Raw genomic sequence first — 20120 nt, 5'->3', positions numbered from 1 at the left:
GAAAAGAAAAATGGCTGTGAGGTTGAGGTTGATCAGACAGTGGAACAGGTTGCTCAGAGAGATTGTGAGTTCTCCGTCTTTGGAGATGCTCAGAACCTAACCGGACACAGCCATGAGCAACCTGCTGTATCTGACCCTGCGCTGAGTAGGAGTTGGACCAGAAGATCTGCAGAATACCTTCCAACTTCAGCGATTCTGTGTTTTTAAGGAGTTTTTCCCACAAGTTTAAAGTGTTTATAATGAACACCACGGCCCACTGTAAGCTTTTTGGTTCCGATTAATTAAATCAGTCATTCACGTGTGGAACGGAAGTCCTGAATACACAGAGCATTGCCCTTGAAAATGCAGCATATCCGTGTGTTAGGTCACTGCAAGGAGAGACATCAGAAGAGCCATGATGTCGTTGAAAGGCATACGCCCAGATGTTCAGTGAAAGCCTGACTCAACTTCTTGTCTGGTCGCTGTTGGTCATTCGCCCTGTCTGCATATAACCACTGCACTTTTATCCCCTAGTTCCCTGCTACTCAGGAGTCAGATACCAACAGCTTTTGAGTTATTAAGGAGAAACAATTTGTTTCGATACAGCCATGATCTAAGTGTTATCCCCAACCATGAACGTTTCTGACGCCGACCAATAGGCCACAAACACCCTGCTATGGTCAGGAAGAGGGGAACTCCCATCTGCTGAGCTGCCAGAAAGGAAGCCATGTTTACGACTGATACTCACAGACATTGCTGCTCTCGCATCTAGCAGGGGAGTCCAAGGGCAGAACACGCTTGAAAACTGCAGATAAAATACATGTACTTGCACCACCTTGTAGAAACACAGGTTCACGTGTTTGCAGAAATGTTTTTGTGACTTGCACTTTTTGGAGTAGAGTACACAAATGGTAAAAGAAAAAAATACATTGTAAGCAATAGGATTTCAGACCTTAATTAGAGATTAGTTGGGGTCAGATTTAATTCAGAGACAGAATATAGCTTGCGTGTAAGGTTTCATAGCTCAATTGTTCCACAGTCCTGTGAAGAGAGCCCTTCTGATACTAGTTTTACCTGTGGTCCAGTGTTTTTTTTTGTTGTTGTTGTTTTGTTTGTTTGTTTGTTTTTTTCCCTGGAGCTTGTCCTAGTGTCTGTCCCTCAGCAGTAGGTAACCTTGCTGTATCCGACTTCGTCCTCACAAGAGCGAATTGAGCCTGTGGCTTTTGCTGAAATATCCTCCTAAATTCTACTCAAATTTAGCCGTCACTGGGTTAGTTCCAAAGATACATGCTAGTAATTTCTTACTTGGCATTGGTTATCAAGGTTCCATCTAAGTTGTCTTAAAAAGAGTCAATCTGTATAATACCAGCTGTGTGTGTCCCTCAAGTCAGGAAGACCTGGTGTGACTGTAGGTCAGAATGGCTAATAATGTTTGCGTCTGTCTTTCTGATAATTTACATGCAAACAAATTCTAAAAATTAAGAAAAAGCCATTTTCAGTCTCAGTTCCTTCCTATTTAATGTCTTAATTAGCACCCTTCCCGCTTATCAGCAGCATGCTTAGCAAACACACGTGTGCCAAGTAACACCGCCAAATTGGTGAAGCTCTAGCTCCTCCATTGCTAACTGCTCCAGGTTGTAGAAATGGGATGCTAAGTTGAGAGTCACCAGCTCTGCGTTGGCTGTTTTGTAGGCCTTTCCACATAGGTGTGTTTGCTTCTCAATCTACAGCCATACTGAGTAATTTTACTGGACAGTTGTATCATCATGTTTCCTTTAACAGTAGCAGTTTTTCAACCTGGACAAACCTGACAGCTGGTGACAAGCGGTCACTGAGTTAAATCAAACGCTATACAGTAAACATTCTCAGTGCTTTGACATGATATGTTCAAGTTTTTTCCTATGCAGCCACAGTGAGAGAGAGAAATCAGAGGCTGGGTAAGAAGGGAACGGGTGAGGGCGGTTCCAATTTCTCCCAGAATAGTTAACATATATTCACCAAAAAATTACAGATAAGTTTTCTGTTGTCCTGCTTCCATTTGAAGCTGCTTCATAAAAAGGAAGTACAGTTGTCTTATCCAAGCATCTAAACTCTGTCACACATTTTTCTATTTTAGTTACTAATAGCATTGCTTATGCTTCATTACTTACCTGCAATTATTTGATTAAAAAGAAGCGACTAAGGAGGATTAAGAAGATTGCTCACAGCGGTAGTAAAAAGGTTTACTTCATAATTATGGTAGTTGCTAACGTACCGAAAGAAAGAATTGGAAAAAAAAAAAATTCATTTTAGCTGGCTGTGGTCCACCTCTGAAACTAAGTGCATACCTATTAGAATCACGGAACAGCTCGGGTTGGAGGGACCGTAAAGATCACCTGGCTCCAACCCCCTTCCATGGGCAGGGACACCTCCCACTAGATCAGGTTGCCCAAAGCCCCATCCAGCCTGGCCTTGAACAGTGATGGGGCATCCACAGCTTCTCTGGGCAACCTGTGCCAGTGCCTCGCCACCCTCTGAGTGAAGAATTTCCTCCTAACATCTAACCTAAATTTCTTGTCTTTTAGTTTTAAACCATTCACCCTCGTCCTGTCATTATCTGCCTGAGTAAAAAATTGCTCTCTTTTTTTTATAAGACTCCTCCAAGTATTGAAAAACACCTGTGCCTTGACATTGCCTCCAGGAGGATCTCTTCCATGATCTTCCCAGGCACAAAGGTGAGGCTCACCGGTCTGTAGTTCCCCATATCCTCCTTTCAGCCGTTTTTTAGAATGGGAGTGGTGTTTCCCTTTTTCCAGTCACCAGGGACTTCACCTGTGTGCCAGGACTTTTGAAATATGATGGAGAGAGGCTTGGCAACTCTGTCAGCCGCTTCCCTTAGGACCCTGGGATGCATGGCATCAGGCCCCATGGGCTTGTACCTGTTCACCTTCATCAGAGGGTCTCAAACCTGCTCTTCATTTATAGTGGGAGGGACCTTGCTCCCCCAGCCCTCGCTTACAGGTGCAGGGAAACAAGAGATGTGGGCAGCCTGAATGCCAGTGACGGCTGAGGCAAAGAAGTTGTCGAGTACCTCAGCTTTTCTCATGTCTGTCACTGCCAGTTCTCCTTTCTCATTTATCAGAGGGGGCGCACTCTCCTTGACCTTTCCTTTCTGGCCAGTGTACCTATAGAAACCCTTCTTGTCATTCCTTGTATCCCGTGCCAAGCTCAGTTCTGTCTGGGCCTTGGCTTTCCTGATCCCATCCCTGCACATCCAGACAGCATCCCTGCACTCTTCCCAGGTGCTCTTCCCTGCTTCTGCTGCCTGGCATTTCCTTCTTGTGCCTCAGTTTGACCAGCAGGTCCTTGCTCAGCCATTGTGGTTTCCTGCCCTCCCTGCCCACTTTCTCGCACAGGGAGATGGAGAGCTCCTGTGCTCTAAGGAAAACATCCTTAAGGAGTTGCCAGCTCTGCTCAGCTCCTTTGTCCCAAATGATGGTGTTCCAGGGGATGTCATCCACTAGGTTTTTAATCAGCTCAAAGTTCACTCTTCAGAAGTTCAGGGCCATGACTTTGCTCTTCACCAAGCCCATATTCCTCAAGATCACAAACTCAGCCATGGTGTGATCACTGCAGCCCAGACTGCCTCTGATCTTAACCTCTTTAATGAGTTCATCTGTACTGGTGAGCACCAGGTCCAGTCACACTTCTCTGGTTGTTTTGTCTAATACCTGGGCCAGGAAGTTGTCCTCAAGGCACTCCAGGAGTCTTGTGGATTGCCTACAGCCTCAGGTTTTGCTTTCCCAGCAGACATCTGGGTGGTTGAAGTCCCTCATCAGGATGAGAGCGTGTGTGTGAGCGTGACGCTTCTTGTAGTTGAAGTATGAAGGCCTCATCAACAGGCTCGCCTTGATCAGGTGGCCTGTAGCAGACCCCAGCCACAAGGTGGCCTTTATTGGTTTGGTCCTTAACTTTTACCCACAAGAAGTTTGATGTAATTAAATACAAAAACTTGCACATGTGATTCCGAGGCTGAAAACCAGAGTACTTGTGATACTGCTATCTGCTAAACCTTTAGAGAATTGCAGGAAAAATGAATTAACCTTTATTAGTAGTATCTCAGCTATTCACCCAAGCAACCCATGATACGCAGCAAAGACTACATCCATTTTAAACAAATGTGGATTTCAAAAAATCCAAACAGCTGAGTATTTAGTGTTCTTGTTTTTAAATTGCTTGTTAACCACTGCTAAAACTGGCCCTGACAAGGAAAGTGGAGGACAAAGAGCTTTGTGATGTGTTAGGAACAAGAGGTTTTAGCAAAGGTATGTTTCTTTCAGTAGATGGAGTGTTTTTCAACTGAATAAGTGTTTCCATTTTTCAAGTAGGAAAAATAGCCAAATGCATTTGTAGTTCATATGGATTAAATAAAGCAATTTTCAGTGTAAAAGCAGTCATGCAAGATTTAAATTGTGAACTTTTGCTGGGACAGGTTTCCCAGCAAGGCTAGTTGCTTCATTAGAATTATTTTACTCCGGAAGAAAGGATTGGGCATAAATCATGTCAACCAAAGTGGTGGTTTATAGTAAAACTACAACTCTACGAGGAGCTTTTTTCATGCACAGTGTATACAGTAATATGACAGTAATACTGAAAAGTATTCCTTGTAAAAGTATGTCCGAAAATGAAGGAAGTATGAGGGATAATCAGTCGTTCTACTGATATTATTTAATCAGTAGGTCCACATAGCTCTGAAATCTTAAAAGTGAACGTAACAAAGGAAAGGCTGTCTGACCAAAAGTCTGTTAGACTTCATAAAGTGTTTCTGGACAGTAATCGGTAGAAAATGTCTAGTGAGAAGTACAAGGGTAGGGCAAGTGTAGAGTGGTACATTCTTCAAAATATATTCCTGCCTTCCTTTGTCAGCAGAGGAGATAGCTGATCCATTTACAATAATAAATGCAAATCTCAAAAGATTTGAGCAATATCAGAAAGTGTGGTATCAGGGCCAGTTCCCATTTGGCTGAGTCAGGTACTAATAAACCAGCCCATCATGTTAAAATCAGTCCTCATTAAAATAACAGAACAGAAAACACAGGAGTTATTTGATAAAGAATGAAAGGATAAGAATATAACTAACACCAGTAAGTGTGGTTTAAGGGAAAAAAAAAAAAAAAAAAAAAAAAGAAGAAAAAAAAAAAAGATCTCAGCAAATATACTGAGTTTCATTACTTGCATAGGTGAGAAGCCTGAGCACAAAACTGTGTAGACAGAGTAGACTTCGGTAAAGTGCTTCACACTGTGCACCAGTGAGTCTCACTTAGCGTAATAGATTAAATGGTTTAAAGCTAATGGACTGACAGATCTGGAGAAGTGATGAAACAGTTGGATTGCTCATAGAAGTGGAGCCTTAGTTATGGTTATCTGGCCCAACAGCTCCATCCATGGTCTAGAAGTAATCGTGGTCATGCTACTTGTGACAAAGATGGTGGAGTGGGTAAGTAATGAGGAGGAAAAGACAATAATGCAGAGCAGTCATGTAGGCTGGATTACTTTATAAATGGGACATTAAATAAGTTGTCTTAACATGTCCAAACACAAAATTACCTATCTAGGATTAATGAATACAAGTCATCTACCTAGAAGATATTACTGAATCCTGAAAAGCAGAGAGTTCAGAAAAGACTGAAGGAATGCAATTCCAAGACACCTCAAGAAGAGTCTCTGGAATACAGCTGGGACTTAAAAAAAAAAAAAAAAAAAAAAAAGGATCATTGATATATTGTAGAAAAAAGATGAGTTTATACCTGCTTAAAGTCTAAATAGACTGAAAACCAGAGAGAGCACAAAGAATCAGAAAAGTGATTTAAAAGCTTAAAAAATATTTTGCTGTTTAGTAACAGCAGAAGCAGACAAACATAAAAAAAAACAACAACAAAACAGAGATAGATGAATTAGGTAGTGCTTTTCTGGTAAGAGGTCATTTTAGTCTAGACAAAGACATAACCAAAATTGATAGCTGGAAGTTTAAACAAGATGGATTCATTTTAAAAATTAGACTTGACTTTCTGAACAATAAAATATGAGCAACCACAAGCAAAACAAAAGGGATAGCATGGGTTCTCTACCTTGGCTTATTCAGCTCAAGATGGGATAGCGTTCTGGTATATTTCCCTGAATCCAAGTCCTTCAGGGAGCGAGTGAAATTTAGTGGCTTATGACACAGAGAAATTTAAGTGACCTCATCATTTCAGAAGTGGAAGGAATTACAGGTACCCAGAAGAATATAATTTATTGAAGTCATATTTTTTAGTATTCAGATTTTTTCTATTTAAGAATAACTAAAAAAAAAAATTAAAAATAATATTTCAAATCATGCCCAGTAGTAGTTGTCACTATTTGGTAGACAGTAAAATCTGCATAGAGCTGTTCAAAATTTCTAAAGAGTTGTCCAGACATAATTTACATTTAAAAATTAAACTAATGTAATTATCTAATGAAAGCCTGTGAAGAGATCCGAGTAGAGTCCTCTAGTGTCTGTGCTCTGCTGCTTGCACACGGTCAGTAGTGCCTATTTCATCCCACTCACATTTCTCTGTATTGCCAGTCCTTTGACTAGCAAAATGAGATGCTATTGCTGTTTTTCTTTGCGGACTGCTTTAGGAAAGGGTCCTTCTGTGTCCATCACAAGAGAATGTTGCCACCACGGTGCTGTCACCAGCCCGCCGTTATCTCTTGGCAATCACTTGGTCTTTCACCAAAACTGTCCCAGGTTAAATGGTCTCAAGGGTTTCCGTGCAGGACCCAGAAACATCCAGTAAAGAACAGACTGAGGCCTGCAGAAGGAAATGCATCAGAGATGATTTGATCCCAGGCACCATGCCCCAAAACGGGTCTGTAACTCTTCTCAATTTGAGCAAAAATTTTACCAGGAAAACAGTTGCTGGAGCCTCCCGCAGCGGTGCTGGTTATTGCTGTGTGCTGTGATGAAGGCTTATGGCCGTGCACAAGTCTGAATGTGTGAAGCAAAGTCCCTTGAAGCTGCCTACAGAAAAGTGAAGACAGCTGAAGTCATCTGTAAGTCACAGGATGTTTTATCCACAGTATGAAGTGTCGAATAATTTTATGTCTGAGAAGCCAACATCATCAAATTCAGAGAACTCACAGAATGGGACAGATGCAGTGAGACAAAAGGATGCAAGATACTCCAAGGTGTGAAAGGGTGTTGAGAAGAGCCAGGGCCTGGAACTCCTGCTGGGTAGAGGAAGGAGAGGTTTATATGATTTATCTTTCTTGCAGGTAAGGAATCACAAGCCTATAAATCTGTCCAGGGCCCGGTATGCATTATGTGATCCACAGGCAACAAAGGGCGAGTGCTTTTTAACCTCACAGCCCTCTCCCAAATCACAGCTCCGTTTGATATTTTTTTGGCACTAAAACAGGCACAGGCTGCTCACAAGTAGAGGCTTCCTGTTCTCCAGGTAGCTCTGCTCGTTATCTGCCTCATTAAAAACAGGACTAAATCAGTGCAGAACTCCAGGACAGTCACCTGCCATGTCCCCTGACTTTGGCAATCCCCATGGATTTGCTGCATGCTCCTGCCAGGTGGTATGCCCCCCACAGAGCTGGAGCACTGTCTGAATGCCACAGCTGGGTGTGCTGCCCATCACCCTTCCCCCAGGAGGCTGTGAATGGCTCTGACCAGTCCATCTGCTCTTCTGCCATCACCGCTGGTCTTCAGAGCATGGTGAGACCCAAAGGGAGAACTGGCTTGATGTTGGTGGGAAGCTTCGCATGGCTCCTGGGAAACAAGGTTTGGAAAGCACAACACGAGCTGGAAAAGTGCCCAGGCTATCAAAACACCCAGGCTTCAGGTAGCATCTGGCCTGATGTTTGTCAGAACAAACGCCTGGACCACCAAGACATGCATGCCACAGCCCTTACACCAACACCCTCAGCACGGAGCCACCGACTGACTTCAGCCGGTGGAGCTCAGGGACAAAAGTGCCAATTGAGCTTGGGCATACAGAGCCACCCCATGGTATAACTCAATAATTACCTCTAGGACCAGAAACAATTTTTTTGGTTTTGTTTGTTTGTTTTGTTTCTGTTTTGTTTTCAGCCAGCTTGGTTGAACTTGACCATGTGTGTCTGTCTCCACATCTCCACATCTCCACAAATGTAGATAGCCAAATAAGACATTTTAACTGGACTGCCCGTGTGTACAGGCCGTCAAAATGCCCTGGAGCCAGCGGGCTGGGTACAAAGGAAGATGGCTGAAGACAATGTAAGAGAGAAATATTTTCTTTTGATGAGAAAACTAGTTGCAATGAATGAAGTAATGTAAAAAAATAATATTAATCAACCTGGTCAATCATCTATTACTACACAAACTTCCTTTGAAGAAATTGCCACTAAAAATGCTTATCTTGGATAACCTCTCTAGTTAAAAACATTAGAAGCAGGCAGCATAGTGTCACTTATTTTGAAGCTCTCTGACGTTTTGCATTATACAGGTTTTTAGTTGCTCATAAAACCTTGCCAGTTTCACAAGTCTGAAATTTTCCATTAGGGGTGTTGGCCTCAAACTGAATTTTTGGGAAGATTCCAGACACAGTTTTTTCAGCTGCCTAAGATCAAAACTGCAGATTTTTTTTTCCCTTGTTAATAATAATAAATTAAACATCATAGTTACAGAAAGGAAAAAAAAGTTTTGAAAAAAGATCTTATATTTAACAGCAGGGTGGTCCTTGTGTTGTGTAGGGGCCTCTGGCATCCTCTGGGGAACTGACAAGTGGTTTGGCTGCATTAAAAGCTTTGAAATACGTTGGTTTACAGATATTCAGTAGACTTGTCAATATTTAGTTGCTAAAGGTAGGGTTTCCACAGACAATTTTAGTTCTAACTCTTCCTTATCAAGTGCTGTGCATGCTGAAAGGAATTTTTAATTAGGTAGGGAGGTTAATTATTTATTCTGCAATTTCAAATAACGTCTCCTTGGTTCAAACTCCTATTGTTTTAGGGGGGAAAAGGAAAAAAAAAAATATTCAAGGCTTGCCCTATAATTCTGTAAGCTCACTTTTCAGTTGCCTTATTTCTCCATGAGTCAACCCTACCACTTCCAGAGCTGCTGGTGAGTACATGCAGTAAGGGCGAAAGGACCGGTAAACATTCAGCTCAATACGTTGCTGGAAGACAGCCTAATAGGTTATGAAAAAGAAAAGCTAGAGAAAATTCAAACAGTTAAAAGGTACTTCTATTTTCTCTTCTTAGCTAAAAAAAAAGTTGCAAATGGCCCTGAGGGCTATCTGCTTCAGTGACTACACAAGCATTGTATTTTGAAATAGGACTGTGCCAGCCCCTCCCTGTTTCTTTAATAAATAGTTTAGCAAGACAGCAGGGCATTACAAAACAAAGCATTGCATTAAGGGACCAACTCTGTTTTCAGTGTGACTTGAATAGGAACAAAATTTGCTGCTAGAATAGCATGAACTGATTTTTAGGTTTGGATTTGTCATTTCAAAACTGTGTTACTTGCTCTCTTTCAAGCAAAGCTCTGTTGTAGCTGCAGCAGCTGTGTTCTACGTGAGCTGCAACAGTACTTTGAAACATTGAGATGTCAAATACCCTATAAAAATGAAAAGTGGGTTTCTCCAGCACAGACATGAGCAATCTCTTTCCTAAACTTGCATAAAAAATACATGTCACGACGTGAAACTTTCATATAGGACTGGACTGATGGGACTCAAGAATGGAGCAAAAGTGAAAAACAAAAACACAAATGAAATTCAAACTCCTGGAAGTAAAGCTTAAACTCCTGAAGAAACTCCTTGTTCCTCCCTGTCCTTATGTGACTTGGGATGTGGAGTCTGTGGTCTACTTAAATTGATAGTTGTTTGCGATCTGCTCAGTACGTGTGGAAGCTTGTCAATAGTCCATAAAGTTGCACCACTAAGTACAGAGAGCCCACTCTTTTATTATTTTAGTATTAAGTGTCTAAACAGACACTTCAACATAAAGTTATAAACTCTTTCCAAGTCAAATGTGAGGTTTTAGCTGCACGAATAAATTGCCATCGTGAGAATACATGATGGGGAAACAGTGATAGCGTGAACTGTCATGTAAAGAAAGAACTATACCTTCAGGAAAATCGAAGTAACTTGAGATCAAAGTTTCCATAACACTTAAACCACAAGCTTACCTTTAAGCAGATAATAGTCCCACCGGTATTAACAGGACAATCCGTGTGTCTGAGGCGTACACATGCATCGCTTGCGCGGCCGCACCAGCATGTGCAGGCTCAGCATGTCTAACACACGTGTTATCAGACAGCCAGAGAAGAGGCAAGGAACCAAAACCATATGGAGAATATGTGAATACTTGCAATTGTTATGGAAGAAATAATTACGCTCTCATACCTTTGTTGGTGAAAAGTATGACTCCATTTTAGATTTATAAAGGATTAAGTTGTATACAATTACTGCCAAAGGAATAAACGGGAAATGCTTTTTGCTAAATTTCATCAGCAGCATTTTGGCTGTAGGCAGGAGAAGTACAAAAGAAAAAATATTCTACTCCTGTATGTACAGTATGAGTTATGTTAGATTTAAAAAAAAAAAAAAAAAAAAAAAAAAAAAAAAACCTTTTTGAATAAAAACTGCCAAAAGCTGAGACTGAATTCTGAATGCATGTAATGCATGTAGTAGTTAGGGCTATGTGGCAAACGAAACATTTTGAGATTCATAATGGATTACATAGTCTAATAGATGATTAAGCAAAACCAGGAACAAAAATGGACCAGAGAACCTTACAGCACATTTGCAGAAGAAAAAACTTTTCAGGGCTTCATCATTAAATAAACTGAAACAGTACATAAACATAGAGTCGGGTACTATTTTGCAGGGGATGAGGCTGAGGCTGTCTTTGTATTTAGAATGACTCCTGTCTGACATTTTAGATTTCTTTACAAATGTCAACCAAGAGACAATAAAAGAGAGCTGGTGCTCTGGTTAACTTGAATGCTTCAAAAGTTCCTCAGAAAAGTCCTACATAAAAAGCCCCCTAAATTGCTAGGTGGTGATAAAATCATGTAATGCAGTCTGGTGGGCCTTGTTCCTGCTGTGAATGTGAGAACTGAAATGACTGATAGACACCTTCTTGCCTACCCTATATTTTTTTCTTTTGATAATTATTATCCTTAGGATTATGGAACATGAGGCTTAAATTTGCGGCTTTTTTTTTTTTTTTTTTTTTTTTTTTTTTTTTTTGGGGAAAAGTACTGAAATATTAAAAATAATATATATGCTGGGCTTTAGAAGCAACTTCTCGATCTGAAAAGTTGGTGTTTTCAAAATGCAGGCCCTGTAAATTTTCAACGAAGCCTTCCTCAGCACAAGTAAAAATCACATATGCACATTATTTCAACTATTTGGACTATTTTCATCCATGCTTGAGCTTGGTGTTCTAATTCCTTGTATCTTATAGAAGACATTAAATATAGAATCAGAACCATCAAGGTTGGAAAAGCACTCCAAGATCCTCTGCTCCAACCATCCCCCTACCACCAATGTCACCCACTGAACCATGTCCCCACATCCAACCTCTCCTTGAACACCCCCAGGGACGGTGACCACCACCTCCCTGGGCAACCCATCCCAGTGCCTGACTGCTCTTTCTGAGCAGAAATGTCTCCTCATTGCCAACCTGAACCTCCCTTGGCGCAACTTGGGGCCATTCCCTCTTGTCCTATCAGCAGTTACCCATGAGAAGAGGCCGACCCCCAGCTCCCCACACCTTCCCTTCAGGTACCTGCAGAGAGCAATGAGGTCTCCCCTGAGCCTCCTCTTCTCCAGACCAAACAACCCCAGCTCCCTCAGCCACTTCTCACACGTATTTATTTAAATGCTTGAAGTAATTCCTTTGACAAGATTCCTATTCCTTGCCACCAAAATTCTCCTAGTTCCTCCTCCTGTGTTATACATTGCCCATGTTAGGGTTTAGGGTCTTTTGTTTCTTTGTTGTTTAATCCTTTCAAGATTAAACAGAAAGGTGAAATTATTTATGTGCTTGTGCTCCTTACATAAGTTTTTGACTGTTACAAATGAAATGTTATTCAACACAAACAAAAAACTGTCTAAAAATGTTTATTTTGCCTGGGCTTAGTCCAAAATGATGTGGAACAAGCACTCTTACTATGGCAGTAAGACGGACTGGAGACGTATGCGAAATTAGATGTGCACAGACAGATGCAGATTTACAGAAACAAGAACAGCAACGCCAGGACACACTCATAATTTTAGCATCACGGTACGTGAGCATCAGCTTTTAAGCCAGCTGTGCCAGAATAGTGGTGGTAATGGAAGAAGTGATGCGCGACAGGCCGTACGCAGGAAGTCTGGCGGTTTGGGGACAGACCACTGGATGTAATCATGCATACACAAGCGCCATCGCATGGTCAGGAAGAGACAAGCCCTGGAAAGCAGGACTCGGTGCAATGTTTAAATATTACTAGTGGAAAGGGGGAGGCAGCTGTTTGAAAGTACGTAGGGGTTTTTGGCCTTGTCCTTGAAGCAAGGCGTGATGCAGAAGGGCAGGGGCGTGCATAGCCGGGGCCTCTGCCTGGTGGAGGAGCGATGGGATCCCAGCACATCAACAGGAGGGGGGCAGAAGCCACATGGAAAAACAGTGGAAGCTCCTTTTCCAGGAGCGAGCTAGAGAGAACTCGAGGGGGCAGATAGAATACATAATAGAAGTATCATTTTAAAATGCTTGTGGATTTTTACTTTTACTATTTTTTTTGTAGTAGTAGTAGTAGAACAAAATCAGCAAAGATGTTAGCTGAAAATTAGCAAAGATGTTAGCAGAACATGACCTGAGATTTGGCTGAGAAACGGCATTTCCCAAGTACGTGCTAAAAATTCAGAAATAATTAGTCTGACACGGCCCATTAACTTTGTACCACTGCACAAGATACCTCCTTATTGTACTAAAGAAAGGCTCCGTTGCATCAGGCTGCCTTGTTAAATAATCTTGAAGTAATGCAGCCTGACAACGTCTTCAGTCAGCACTGTATCCTTCAACAATGCCTTAGTTTAACTTGAGCCAGTACAAAGCACTGTGTGACAAGTCAAACTTTCTTCCCTGTTACACCACTCAAAAGCATTCAGTGTCTCAGCCAGGAAGCCAGAAGGTGTTAAAGTATCAGAACAGCTGTTAAAGTATCAGAACCTCTAATTGCCCTCATTTTTCCCCTTCTGCATTTAATTTTGGCTACTTTAAAAGAAATCTCTATGAGATACCGGGAGAGCACTCTTCCGTGAGAACTGAACTATGAAACTGGAAGGTTTCACCACTGGTATATTTAAACTCCCACAAGAACAGATCTATACGTCAGAATATAACCACAGGGTTTTAATAATGAGGTAGAGTTTAAACATTTACTTTTGGAAACTAGTCCTGCATGTTGGAGCCAGACTGCTTAAGAAGCATTTTCTTATTGCCTCCATATGTGAAGGGATGAAAGACACAGACTCCTGATGGCTCTTGAACAGAAGGCCTTTATTGCCCTTTTTCACTACTACATACACTTTCCCTGTAGCCCCACGCGCTGTCCACATGCCCGAACCTGTCATACAGCTGGTTTGAGACCCTCAGACACACGCCTCGAGCCAGCCAGCAACTGGCCACTGCCCAAAGCTCATCTTCAACACTGTCATCAAGTTACTTTATCTCAGCCTTGCTCAAGTTTTTGTTTCTACCACTTTTTCCCTCGTGATCTCTAATTCAGGAACGTGTGAAACAGCACGAAGCTACCTGCAAATTCCTTTCCCACATTTCCCCTTTTTTATTTCCAACCAACCAAACGCTTTCTATAGATTTTTCTATCAATCATCGCAAACATTGCAATAAGCACAGTACAGTAAGCAACAGGGTGAGAATCACATGCAGAATTACGACTGTAAAGCAGCGTGCCTACTAGAGTCTACATCAGTCAACAAGCCACTAAGCGCTAGGGATGTTGCTTCGCAGCAATGCTGCTTCTCACTCACACAGCACAATCACACAGTAATGCAAAGAGGCCTCTTGCACTTCTCATTCATACCACAAGAAAATATCACTTAAAATAATTTGTCCATGGCTTCAGGGGGTCCTTGTCTACTCCTGTAGTGAGTGGCTGAGAGTGGAGACCCCTCCGAGGAAAATGCTTGGGGTGCAGCTAGGGGCGTCCGTTCCACAGTCGATCCCACAGCCGAGCAGAGTAACTCCTGGCACAAGGAATGATGCCATTATAGTTTTGTATAATTACACCAAAGAGATGCATTGCAATAAGGAGCAAGTGTGGCGTTGACCATTTGTTTCATAATCTGTTTTTTGCCCATGCAATTGAACCTTACACATGCTGTTGCTATTACACATCCCAGGATGTCTAATTCCTGCAGCTCCAACGGGGCTATCGGTAATTGGACCACCCAACCATCCCAGTTGTTCATTGCCTCTCTGGAGGCATGTCCTGTATCCTAGAGGTTCCACCCCCCCCCACAAGGTGTGGCCCTGTCGATGTGCCCCTAACCGAATTTGTCAGATCCTTATCTTCTAGTGGAATCTAGGCAGGTCGTGAACGGATTTTGCATGCTTGCCATAGACAGACACATATGGTTTTGTCCAGTCATGTTGGCGAGGGTGACCCAGATGTTTTGTCTGGGCTGGATTGAGACCCAGGAGGTGGTCAAGCTGCAGAGATGGACGAGGACGATGGTCCCAACCATGGTCGCACGCCACGAGCCGGCACCCATCATGGTCCTTGTCCTGTGGAAACAAGCATACCCTCACCCCCAGGTTATGAAGGGATATGGTCCTTCCCAACCCCCAGTATCCAGATTTCTCATCATAACCATCGCTTTTCCTGTTGGAATGGACGTTAGTCCTGATTCCATTGATTTAAAATGCTTAATGGTGGTATTTCTTTGTATTGAAAAGGTAGTGTCAAATGATTCATGACCTATACCACTTTGTTTAATCTATTCTGTGGGGTCTCCTGTGTCTTCCCCTTTTTCTGTTTTGCCAATAAGTCCTTTAATGTGCAGTGAACGCGCTCTGCTATTGCTTGTCCTGTGGGTGAGCGTTGGATGCTTGTCTTGTGAGTGATGCCCCAAGTATGGAAAAAAACCCGCATAGAGCGGCTCACATAAGCCGGGCCATTATCAGTTTTTATTTCTTTAGGGATTCTGAGGGCGGTGAAGGCTGCACGGAAAGGCACCTGTACGTGACGGCTTGTTTTGCCCATCATCGCAGAGGCCCAGAGCACATGCAAAAAAGAATCTATGGACATATGAACATATTTTAGCCTCCCGAACTCAGGAAGGTGAGTAATGTCAGTTTGCCAAATCTGAAGAGAAGAGAGGGCCCTAGGATTAATTGTATTTGGTGGGCCTGATTGTTGTTAACAATCCAGGCAGGTCTGTACTATGTGCTTAGCATCTCCTATGGGGATGGAAAATTGTTTGGACAATGCTTTTGCTGCCTGGTGGAAGAACTGATGTGATAAACAAGCCTGGGACAATGTATTTGGCACGGGGACTTGCAATGCAATGTTGGTCAGTTGACAGGCCCAGGCCTTTCCTTCTGTAAAGAATCCCGGGAGTGTCGTATGACTTCTAATGTGCATCACACAATAAGGGTGGGTACGGTGCTCTACAAGAAATAATAACTCTTTAAATTTTAAGAATAGCGCCTCGTTCTGGATGTGTTTGATCTGAGATCTTTTGATTCATTGTGCTACTGCATAATGTGAATCAAACACAATATTTAGTGGAGCCTGGTCCTATTGCTTGAAGGCCATTACTACCACATGTAATTCTGCTATCTGAGGGGAGCCCTGTATTGTTTCTATCACATGCTGCCAGTGGCCTCCTTGTTCCCACGTGACTACAGCTTTTCCTGTTCTCCCTGACCCATCTGTAAATGCTGTTTGTCCTTGGGCTGGGTGCCATCAATATAGTGGCTTGTCCTCAACCTGTACGTTATTAGAAAAAGTAAGCATTTTATGAGATGGGAGATGTATATCAAATTGACCATTGAAACCCAAAAGGGCTGACTGTAGCTCTAAGCTATTCTGGAGGCACCAATCAAGGCAGTCTTCAACTATCAAAATGATAATGGATTTTGGCTTTTCTCCAGCCATTTCTATAATTTGTTCTCTGCCCTTCCTAATCAAATCTGAAAACATCTCAATGCAGGTGGCAAGTGTCTTTGTCGTTTGGTGAGGTAGAAACACCCATTCTAATAGTAGTAATGGGTCTGTTGTGTTGGAGTCCCATTGAGCACTAATAGCTAAAGGCTGTGGATTTTGGTTGCATATGTAGAGCTGAACAGGTAAATTTTCTGCTCACCACTAGCATTGCTGGGCAGAGATCTCCTCTATATGGTGTAGTGTCACCCTGTCTTCATTAGTTTAGTGTCTTCAGCTGGCAGGGCGTATTAATATCAGTGTCCCCTTTTAACAACTCGAACAGGGGTGCTAGGGTATGGTTGTCAATTCCACATTGCATTCTTATCCGATTGATATTGTCTATAAGTTTCTGGACATCATTGAGCGTGTGATTTTCCATTGTAATGGCTAAATTTTGGGGTTGAATACTTTGCTGCAGTATCTTCCAGCCTAAATATTTCCAAGGAGCCTCCATTTGATTTTTTTCCTGCACGATTTGTAATCCCCATTTCTGTAACTCCTGCCATAGAACAGGCAGTACTTCTTGCATTGTCTGTCAGACTGAAGAGCAATATGTCTTCCATATAATGATAATGTATATGTGCGGGAATTGTTTGCATACGGGTCATAGTGCTCCTGCTACGTATGTTTGGCAAATTGTTGGGGAGCTTTTCATCCCTTGGGGCAGCACAGTCCAATGATACCTATCCATTGGTTCTATCTTACTGATTTTGGGGACCAAGAACGCGAATCAAGGAGCAACAGCAGGGTGAAGCAGAATAGTAAAGAAGGAGTCCTTTAAATTGATAATTACTATATGCCAGTTTTGAGGGATCATAGCAGGAGAAAGTAATGTGGGATGGCGAGCTCCCATGTCTTCCATTGCACTGTTTATTTGACATAAATCGTGAAGTAATCACCATTTTCCACTTTTCAATAACAAGCACGGGTGAATTCCAGGGGCTGGTTGTGAGGGTAATGTGTCCCAGTTGTAACTGTTCTTGGACAAGTTCTTGGAGAGCAGTGACCTTTTCTGCAGGGAGCGGCCATTGATTCACCCACACAGGATTATTAGTCCTCCAGGTGAGTCTCATGCGTGGTCATTTGTCAATGGTCGCTATCGAAAATTTTCTGGAAAGCTCAGGGTAAACTCTCCCTGTCCCATCACATTATAGAGCGAGCCTTCACGAGTCTTAATAGTAAGCATATCCCGGCTCTGAAAAGTATCGGAGACACCACCAACTCCCACAAAGCTTTTTGTGGTGGAATCTAATGGCCAACCTTTGGGCCAATCCTGAAGAGCAATGGATGCCCCGGTATCCATTAATATGGTTATTTGTGCACTCAAGGGGTCACCTCTGGGTGATGAAGTGTTAGGGTCAGCGTAGGTCTCTTGATGGCGATGGCCGAGGCCCAAAAAACTGATGGGGGTCCCGTCAATCCAAACCCCACGTTGCGTTGGTCGTGTGTCTCTGTTTGTGGAACTATGGCTTCAAATAGCATGAACTGTGCAATTCTAGTCCACTTGGGTATGAGCACTGGAGGAGAGGGAGTCCATGCCATTGCTTGTGTTATTCCTTCATAATCAGCATTGATTACTCCAGGCAGCACAAAAAGACCCATCAGTGTGGTGCTAGACCGCCCTAGCAAGCGGGTGCTGCATCTCTTCCCTATTGATCCCTTTACGTTCAGAGGTATTTCACAGACCCAAATGTCCCAAAGGGTGCAGCTCATTACTGCAGAGCCATCCCATGCGGCGCTTTCTTGGGTTTGGGCTGTGTGGGAACCCACGGTGACGCAGTCGGTGGGACTGCTGGAGCAGGGGGCGGCTGCGGTTGCGGCCCAGTAGTCATCACCACCTGCCCCAGTGACTTCTGCGAGGACGGCCCGGCCACTGGTGTCATCATGCAGCCCTGTCCCGCGCTCCGCTTGCCGTGTCCCCGCTGCGGCTGTGAAGGCTGACCCTCTGCGTCATGCTTCCAGCAGCACTGCCTCGCCCAGTGCCACCCCTTGCCGCACCGTGGGCAAATGGTGGGAGGAGCAGGGTTACCACCTTCCCCCCCGGCCCCTCGCTGTGGGCATTCGGTGGCAAAATGCCCCGTGGCCTGGCAGTGGAAACACCGCTTACCCCCGCTTTTAAGCGCGGCAGCAAAAGCTGTGGCCAAAGCAGCAGCGTGATGGTCTATGGACCCAGCTCGACTGCAAGCCTTTATCATTTGTACCAACGTAGCGTTAGCAGGCAGGGCTCGGAGTATTTTCTTACAGTCTGCATTTGCGTTTTCCACTGCCAGTTTTAGCGTAAGGACCTCCTTCGCCTCACGGTTGAAAATTTGTCTGTCCAAAGCACCTCGCAGTCTGCCAATGAACTGCATGTAGGGCTCGGTAACGCCTTGCCTGACGCTGGTAAACGATGGCTCGGCTTCTCCAGCTCCAGGCAACTTCAGCATGGCCTGCAGGGCCAGAGAGGCGGACTGCCGCAGGACGGCGGCATTGAGCCGAGCCTGCAGCCTCGGGTCCAGGAATGGCCCCGTCCCCATCAGCTGTGGGACCCCGGCCCCGCGGAGGGGGTCACCAGGCAGCCGCTGCATGTTGCCCAGGGCGGCTAACCTGCACCCTGCCTCCCATTTTTGCTCCCAGAGCAATTTGTGTTTCGGCGTTAAAATCAGCGCGGCTATCTGTCGGCAGTCGTATGGCACCAGCAGCTGGCCAGCCATAACATACTCCAACAACGACTGAGTGAATGGTGCGCGTAATCCATGCGTGGTCACAGCCTTCCTTAATTCTTTAATTAGGTCCCACTGGAAGGCATTACCGGGGGTAGGCAAGGCAGGAGCCGAGGGGTTCAGCAGCGGTCTGCGGCCCTCTTCCTTGTCATGCCCCAGGTCTATCAACTTGCACCGCCCTGGGGACCTTACAGGCTCTGATCTCGGTTCGGCTGCTGTCATGGCCTGGGCAGCGGTGCTCTGTACTGTCTTTTCTGCCTGCCACGATCTTAAAGTCTCAGTCACCAGCCACCACGTAGTAATCACCTCAGCAGCATTAGTATCCCCCCTGGATGCTGCTTCCCATAGTATTTTCCCCGCTTGGTCCCAAGTTTTTACATTGAATACTGTGGAAGCCATTGAGGGGAACCCTTGTTTTCGCAAAAATTTCAATAGTAGCTTTATCTTAAACGGCTCATTTTTTACTCCCCTGTCTATTAGGAGTTGCGTTAGTAGTTTCACAATAGCTTCTTCCTCTGGCGAAAGGCTAGAAAGGCCAGATCCCATGATTAACGCCCAGCTGCTCACCTGTCCTTCAGGCCATGTCCCGGTGCTGAAGCTGCAGGCCAGCTGTGAGCTTGACTCTTTCGGCTGGGTTCCCTTCAGACGCTCCTGCAGCGCTGCTCCTCCCACGTCAGGGTCACCATTGAAGGGATGCAAGACACAGACTCCTGATGGCTCTTGAACAGAAGGCCTTTATTGCCCTTTTTCACTACTACATATACTTTCCCCATAGCTCCACACACTGTCCACGCGCCCGAATCGGTCATACAGCTGGTTTGAGACCCTCAGACACGTGCCTCGAGCCAGCCAGCAATTGGTCACTGCCCAAAGCTCATCTTTAACACTGTAGCCAAGTTACTTTATCTCAGCCTTGCTCAAGTTTTTGATTCTACTGCTTGTTTCCTCATTATCTCTAATTCAAGGACATGTGAAACAGCATGGAGCCACCTGTGAATTCCTTTCCCACGCATATGTATGATTACAAACCAAGCTTTCCCCAAACCTCCTCTTTTTAAGGTACAAAATGCAGAAAAAAAAAAATCATCCTAAATTTTTGTTGAATCTAAGCCTACTCATCCTATTAAGACTTTATATGTTCCTCAGCATTTTATAAGTTTCTTCAAAGAAAGGACCTCAATAAGCATCGCACACAAACACAAGCTTTTACCTTTCTTTATCCCTTTGCTGCA

The sequence above is a fragment of the Aythya marila genome (assembly GCF_965140915.1).
Source record: "Aythya marila genome assembly, chromosome: 1".
Taxonomy (NCBI): Eukaryota; Metazoa; Chordata; class Aves; order Anseriformes; family Anatidae; genus Aythya; species Aythya marila.
This window is presented reverse-complemented; position numbering follows the sequence as displayed.